Source organism: Macrobrachium nipponense, chromosome 16, assembly GCF_015104395.2.
Source record: "Macrobrachium nipponense isolate FS-2020 chromosome 16, ASM1510439v2, whole genome shotgun sequence".
NCBI classification, from domain to species: Eukaryota; Metazoa; Arthropoda; class Malacostraca; order Decapoda; family Palaemonidae; genus Macrobrachium; species Macrobrachium nipponense.
The window spans coordinates 80,683,282-80,691,670 of NC_087209.1; the positions used below are offsets into that span (position 1 = coordinate 80,683,282).

Below are 8,389 nucleotides of genomic sequence, written 5' to 3' on the forward strand. Positions count from 1 at the left end.
ACTTAATGTCAAACACCCTTTACTTAAGTAACAACCCTCGAAAAATTACATCTCCCGGCAAAATCAAATCTCCCGTCCAAAAAAGAAATGCTACTTAAGCTCAATCCCCAAATTAAATCTCTCATAGGAAAAGGAAGAAAAATATATATATATATAAAAAAAAGGATAATCACAAGAAGATTTCCCCAATCACAAAATACATGTATAATATGCATAACTCCTGCGTTTTCCCAAGAAATGCTCCATGTAAAGTTATGGAATTTGCCAGAAAGCAAACTCTCACACATGCGCTTTCGTGAAATGCTATTGTCAACATTTCCAGATATTGCAAAAATTCTGATCTATCATCATCAGAGGAAAAGAGTCAGCACACGGCTCATCACATCGCTTGTCAGCAGAAAAATCGCCTGTGGACGCATGCTCTAACATCAGCATAAAAAATTGTCTAGTCAGACACATAAGAGTGGAAACTCATGATTCTCTAGAAAAAAAGGTCTAACTGACACATTTCACAGAATTAACTCCAGGATATGACTAAAGTGCAAAGATTTGTCTCGAAGACTTATTCTCTCAACATTATATGCCTCAAATTATATTTCTCCAAGAATAACACACTTGTGAACATGAAAAATGCACACATCTCCAAATGACTCGTAATGCAATAATGACACTCGCCTCTAAATAGTCACGAAATCAAAAAAGAGAACCATAGAAATCTTCTCTTGGCTCAAGAAAAACTCCCATAACCACAAAAAAAAAGGGTCACCCGCCAAAGATTAATTCCAACTCCATTATGAGACACCATATTAATAATAACACCACTCCGGTTATAAAAATATTTCCTCCATTTGGTTTAATAACCCAACCCCATATTCTCTCTCATTTCTCCAATAGCATAAATAAATAAAAAAACCACCACTCCAGAATAGAGAATAATCACCTCTATTTCGGCAAATACAAAATATTTACCTCTATTTCCCCAATAACTCCATGTGGAACAAAACAAGGCTCCAAAAATATATCTCCAAAAAATGTGCTCTCAAGGCAACTAACTCACATACTCACAAATATTGCCCCATAATCTCCAAATATGTGTCTCCATTTGCAACAAAGATGGCTGCAAAATAATTGAACTAAACATAGCTCATACCACTATTGGCAAATATCAAAAATGGCCAAAAATATATCTCCCATATATTATACTCAAATATTAACTCCAAAATAATATATACTCCAATTATCTCTCCAAAATAATATATCTCAATTATATCTCAATTCTAACTCCAATTCTCCAGAGAATAACTCAATGTTATAGTCAAAAACTATAAAAACTCTCTCCGTTTAGCATAACTGCTAAAAAAGGGCAAAAACTCGGCAAATAAAACTGTCTAGAAAATTCTAGAAAAAATCACCAATGTGCCACAACTCATTATAACAGAACTCCAAATACACAGAGTCTTAGCCAAGACTTCTCCATATGCACTACGACATAAGTCACTAGAAAACTTAACCAAGTTTCCTATCTCTCACAAAGTTGTCACAAATACAACAAGGGTATTGTGCAAGAAAGCTCACAATTTCTGGAACATAAATATCCAGAGAAAAAATGTAGTGCCATTACGTATGCATTCAAAGCATGCAAAAAATTCTCCCATATATTTCTCTATAGCATCAAATAGCTGAAACACAAACACAGTTCCCGAACAATGACTCTAAGTCATGAACTGAGATAATATTCACACTAACTGGAGAGAAAAAATAAATTCAAATTCACCCATGGTGAAGAAAACTTGTGTCAGATATGGCTAACTTCCAAAAAAGGAGAAAAGAAAAATCAACGGCCTTGTTAACTATCTCCCGTAACTCACTAGATGTCAAGCAATTATCTGCTGAACACATAAAAAAAAGGAAAAAAAAAATAATGTGTTGTTAGTTCCTCCCAAATTCAAAAAAGATCTCACCTCCCTTGATAGCATTATGGCACCCACATATTAGTATATAAAAAATCAGTATCAGAAATATCATTATCACAAAATCACCAAAAAAATTGCTATCATCAAAATCATCAGTATCAGTACAAAAAATATCACCAATGTTAATGCTTGTCCATTCTCCAAGAATTCAGCACAAAATTCAGCAAAAGTTCAGCAAGATTCCACACAATTCACCAAGATTCAGCCAGATTCATCAAGATTCAGCAAAACACATCCCCGTGAATCACTGAAATATTCTCCAAAGTTACAAAACTCAACAAATAATTAAGACAAGACCTCTCCCATTAATTCATTGTAATAATTCTCCTTGAATAATTATCTGTAATAATTATTGAATAATCTCCCATGAAATATCTCAAAACTCTCGCAAAACAATTCTCCCATAATGATAATTATACTTCAGCAAACCTCCCGTGACACATCTCAAGTATAATAATTACTAATAATAACAATAATAACTCTCCACAGCAATAATTCTCTTGCAAAGATCTCAAGTAAGGGTGAAATTCAAATAGCATACACTAGTATTGCTGAATCTTATGGTATACCACCATTTCCACACAAACAGATACAACACCAATTCTCGCATTTCAAAGTAATTTCTCCAACACAATAACCCCCAAAAAAAAAATAATCTGTGTATCCCCCTTATATTTGTGTCTTCGAAGGCACAAGGAAAACATACTCCCATACAATGCATTTCAATTCTCTCTTGATTTCCTTTTCTCTTCATCCAAGGGAGAAAAAAAAATCTTTTCTAAAAAAAGACTCTACGGGCGTTTCACTTCATCAACTAATCAATCAGCTGATATCTTAGCATCCAAGGTCAAGGCCAAATCCATCCCCCAACACAAAGAAAAAAAAAAAAGGAAAAGGGGGAGTTCACCCACACTGAGAAAAAAAAGGTTTCTCCCCCCCCTGAGAACAACCCCTCAGTCAAGCGACAGAACAGCCCGAGGCATACACAGTAGTACCCCCATCTCCCTTGAACAGTGTCTGAAGGACCCCTCCCAAGGTATACACTAGTGCCTCCCCTGCACCATCTCTCGAGGGAGGCCAGTAGTACCCTCCATGCAACTATCCCCCCCAGGGATGCCAGTACCCTCGCAATGCAACGCGCCTCTCTGCAGAAATGTGCTGAGCCCGTAAAATTGTGGCCGCTGTGTCTCTAAGCCAGATATGCTTATCTAAGCACAGTTCACATGCATAGAAAAATACACCCCTATGTTTTGAACAAAGACGAATGCATACGTCTATTACAAACACGTGCAAATAAAGAAAACACGTCACTATTGGGCAAAGACAAGAAAAATTGTTGACCTCTTGAACCAATCCCATTTCACTGAAATATAAAAAAAAAAACCCTCTCCCTCAAAATAATAGTTAACACTCACCACTCCATAACGGGAACAAAAAGAACTCTAAATTCTCGTAAAACGCGCAACTCTCGTCGGCACAATACAAACGCGATCGGTGAAAACGCACCTAGCAACCCTCACTCATGAACTAGACTGAGTTACTTGTCTCACGGCTCACGCCCTGAAGAATCTCGGTACGAGCAAATTTGATGACCCTAATAGAAATTTCTTTCCTCATCCCCCCATCCCACGGATGGATATTTTCTCTACCCCTTTTTCACTAGCAACCGAGATCTAACAATTTAACAATTTTCCACAATCCCACAAAAAGCTTTGTCGTTCGAAAACTATCGCTAAGCCAAAAACCCCTTTTATTTTCTAACTAGGCCACCCCCCATCTCTACATTGGCGTTCCTAGGCATAGAAACGAAAAAAGAAAACTTTTTATACCCCCTCTTAACTGCCTGCCACCACTGTAACTGGGGATTCTTCCCCCATTATTCATAAGGTAAATGTGACACGAAAACGGGAGGCAAAACCACCACACACATTACACACAGCCTCTCTCTCTCTATCTCTCTCGGCAACCCTCTCTCTCTTTCTCTCTCTCTCTCCAAGAATCTCTCTCTCTCTCTCGACCTCTTCTCTCCATTCTAACAGGTAATGAAAATGAGAGTTGCATCATAACATTAACGTTTATTAAACAACTAATAATTAAATCAATCAATCAAGTAATCCAGTCTTCCAGACTAACTCAAAAAACCCCGTAAATGTAACATGTCTGGTCACCAAAAAAAGTCTACACCCCTCTGGGAATTCTTTGTCCCCCAGCATTCCAGATCCACCTGTTTCAAAGATACAGAGAACACATCCCGGTATGTACACACACAAGATTTGACAGACAGAGGTTTTAAATATTGGATATCATCACAAAAATGTCAAAAACGGATAACAAGCCACTCTTTGGCTAAAGCACTCAACACTTACCCAAACAACTGGACACTTAAAACACTGTTAATAACAAACTCCCGGCGAATGCCACCGGCATCTTGCCTGTGACTTGAAGCCCCTCTTGTCAAAATCCCCCCATAGGCTTGGGGTATGACACTTTTAACAGAAAGAGGCGCACACGCACATACGAACACACAGTTCGATAGCGCCTCACGGTTCTAGCTGCATCCAGTTTCACAAAGGCACTTTGAGAAGAGTTCATAAAACTGTCGTGCATTGACTTGTCGAACTAATCATTTTTATCTCACGCCACCCCTAGAAACTCATTGATCAGCTACTCTCAGGTCGCCGCTCCTGCACTGTTCTCCACATTTCATAGGTCACTGAGAACACATGGACAATATATTATTAACCAAAAACCCTAGGCCTTACATATATATATTATATATAATATATATTATTTTTTTTTCTTTCTTTTTTTAGTACAGATGAATGGTAGGCTCACTGTTTTTTTTAAATAACTTGTTGAAATTGCTGAAATATGGAAGAATAAAATTTAAGAACTGAAAATATATGCGGTTGGAGGGATCTTGCAATGAGTCATAGAGTTTTGCAGGTTGATAGCCTTTCTTCCAAATGCTTGTTAAAATATAATGTCAAAGGTTGCCATTGCTCCAGTATTCGAGAGACAGCCGAGTGAAGAGAGAGCCATCGAGTCTGAGAGGCATGCAGAATCTTGTGTGGTTTCGAATGACAAAAGTCCTGGAATTCTTTGAATTCCGACATTCTCTTTGCGCTGTGAAAAAAAAATTTATAATTAGATCTTATTAGATCCTCACAGTGTCTTGGTACGGTTTTTGCGGCATTTGAGGCAGAGATGAATGGAATGGTAGGCACATAGTAATTCCATGCGCTGCTTCCTTCAGCCTACTTACCAAAGAATTATGGTGGCCCATAAGGTTACTGCCACCATCTGTCGCGAAACCTATGAGGTTTTCTAAAGGAATGTTATTTTCTACTAGCAAGTTGGTTATTAAATTGAAGAGATTTTGGCCTGTTGATCCTATGTCAGCATTGTCGTCAGATGAAGAATGAATGTAACAAGGTCTAATAACTTTAGATGCATTCTTTATCAAAGTATTTAACTATCACTGCACACGATTTTGATGTGCTAACATCTGTGGTTTCATAAATTATTACTGAAAATTTGTTGTCCTCAGAGATTTAATGAAGTCCTGTTGAGTTATTCTGCCAACTTCTTTGATAACATAAGTCGCCTTTGTTCTCTTTAATGTTACAGATTGGGCAATAGGAGGGTCTGAAAAGATATCTTTCACTAAATCCACAAGATGATTAGCATTATTCATGGCGATGTTATGCTCTGCTAAAAAAGCTGCCATCTTAATTTCTGCTCTTGTTACCTTCTCCTTAAATCTTGACTCGTCATCTTGTGGAGCTTCCTCGCTTGCTGGTGCTGTTTGATTAACTCTTCTTTCTTGGTTCACTGAATGTATCCTAGTTAATTTGTTATCTCGGCTCTCAGTGTTTTCTGGTACACTTCACAATATGTTTTTTTCAATATTTTCTGTTACTTTCTTCAACCATCCTCTGTATTCTTCATTCGCGAGCCAAGCATAACAAAATTTTTGTTTTGCAGCCATTGTAAGTTAGAATCTGAAAAGCAAAGTCAGTAAAGAAAATAATAGTAATTCTGCAATACATTAGAAACGAGGACACTTAAATTGGGGTTTCGAAGATGATTACCAGAAATAGCAGTAACATAAATAATTCTATCCAATTTTGAAATATTGTCTAAATGAACTGTAACATGCGGGAAACTGTGATGCCTACTGTGCAAATCCCGAGGTCAGTTATCACTTACCACAATTATCACCAAGTCTGGCTCCCAAATTTCAAGTTTTATTGTTCCATACAAAATAAACAATCAACATGCTTTGAAATCCCATCGTGGGTGATTAGTCCTATGAAATCATTCCATGCATGTCGAATGTAAGAAATATATCTGGAACTAGATATTTTATAAACATTGTGACATATACTGAAATATGATCTCAGGCTTACAAAGAGTCTAAAATCGCTCCATGAAAAGAAATAAATTCTAAGGTTAATATACCATAGGGATTATTTTTAAGCCTGCGTAGCCATGGTGACAAAACAGGGCCCAGAGCCCCCTCCCCTCCTCAGTCGAAATTCTCCTTGTAGCTAAGTATTAAGTTCAAGTTATAAATTAATTGAAAATCGAACATTATAATTTTAAATAAAGCTTTAATAATTTCCAAATTTATTATTTTTCTACATATATATCAGGATATAAATACATTTGAGAATATATTTTACTAATTCCAGATTAACTGTGCAAACTGTTCGTGAACTTGTCGCAAACAATGCGGGACAAAGCGGGAGGATGTGCATAGATGAGGGGGAGAGGAGGTTGGCTGACCACATCGAGGAATACCCCCAGCTGTATAACAAGAAGCATAAGGAGTGGCTCAATGTGGCGACCTAGAATAGCCTGTGGAACCAAGTCGGAGAGCAGCTGGATCCCCCTGCCACTGGTCCCCAATGCAAGAAGCACTACGAGAACAATGAGCACCAGGGTGGGGAAGATCTTGAAGAAGAAGAAGAAGGAGAAGGAGAAGAAGAGTGGGGCAGGCCATCCTGAGAGCAGTACCCATGACGACGAGATCATGGAGACCTGGAGTTTCTTGACACAGCACATCGTCCGGGGAAGGACATTCCCAAGTTAGCAGTTTGCCGTCCCCGAGCTGCCACAGTGACGAGCAGCGACGATGAGGATGATGAAGTCCAGTCTACAGGGTCCCAGAGCCAGGCATCTACTACCACAGACAAGGGCAAGGGCAAGGGATCCAGGCCCCCAACAACAGAGACAGCCACCACAACCGCCATCACTACCACCACATTGGGGTTCACCCACACTGACCTCAGTGAGACTGTCAGGCAAGTGAGAACCCGAATGTCACTAGTTGTAGATTGTATTCCAGTTTGTTCCACTTCTCTTGACATCACATGTGCAATATGTTGTAATCAAATGTTGTACTAACTGGTGCCGATGTCTGCATCTTCCAGATTCTCTCCAAAGCAGACTTCCTGGGCGCCAGCCACTCCTACACCGGCCACCAGAAGATTTTCCATGTTTTTGAGTGCCTGCTGGAAGGGCATATGCAGGGCATCCTGGAGGAATCCTGGCACGAGTTCCAGATCAACTGCCTCAACTGGTCCACCATTACAGGCAGCGGCACCCACTCTTCCAGCAGTCACAGCAACAACCACCTGGCAAGACCAAAAGCAGCAGCAACCCTGGCAGCCCCTTCAGCAGCAGCAGTTCTGTCATCCCCCTCAACCGGCCACCTGGCAGGCACTACCACAGCAGCAGCATCAGCAGCAACCTCCAGCAAATCAGCCAGCACCTCAAACCTTGTTGCCGCCAGTCACCACAGGCCTCCCAGTCTTCAGGCCAGTCGTCCTGGACCCGGACCACTGAGTGGGAACCACGGATGCCACCTGCCCCGTCAGCGACTCCTGTCCAGTCGCCTTCACCAACTGCTTTAGTGTCACCGTCAGTCTTCTTAAAGACACTGTGACATCACTCAGCTTCCCGGTCCTGACTCCAAGGTCGATAGACAGCAGCCTAGAGGGGATTTCACCCTCAACCCTCTTCACCTCCTAGAACCTTGACACCCTGTAAGTCCGTGTATTCCCAGGCAGCGGTCCCAGCATCAACAAGGACAGAGTAAGACACTTTGAAATTGTTGTTTATTGTTTTCATGTTAAAAAATTTGACTATTTTTAAACACTTATTTTTCATTTTCACATTAAAATAAAGTTAGCCAAATAAAAGAGAAACAAAAAAGAAAAAATGAAAAATAAACAAAAACTCTTTTATTTCAATAGTGGTACAAGTACGGATGCGGCTCATGGGGCCACCTTTCTTTCTTGCACCGGCAGGGGACATGTAGTAATGTGACAGGTAGTCTCGCCGATCCTTCGCCTCCTTTGCTGAATGGTGGCAGGATAGAGGCATCAGGCCCTGCAGGTGCTGGTCGA

At 39.9% G+C, this 8,389-nt stretch overlaps 1 pseudogene; it reads left to right on the forward strand.

Moving 5' to 3' along the window:
- The first annotated feature begins 6,728 nt into the window (after positions 1–6,728).
- On the forward strand, positions 6,729–8,020 carry LOC135195381 (uncharacterized; annotated as a pseudogene).
- The last annotated feature ends 369 nt before the right edge of the window (positions 8,021–8,389 follow it).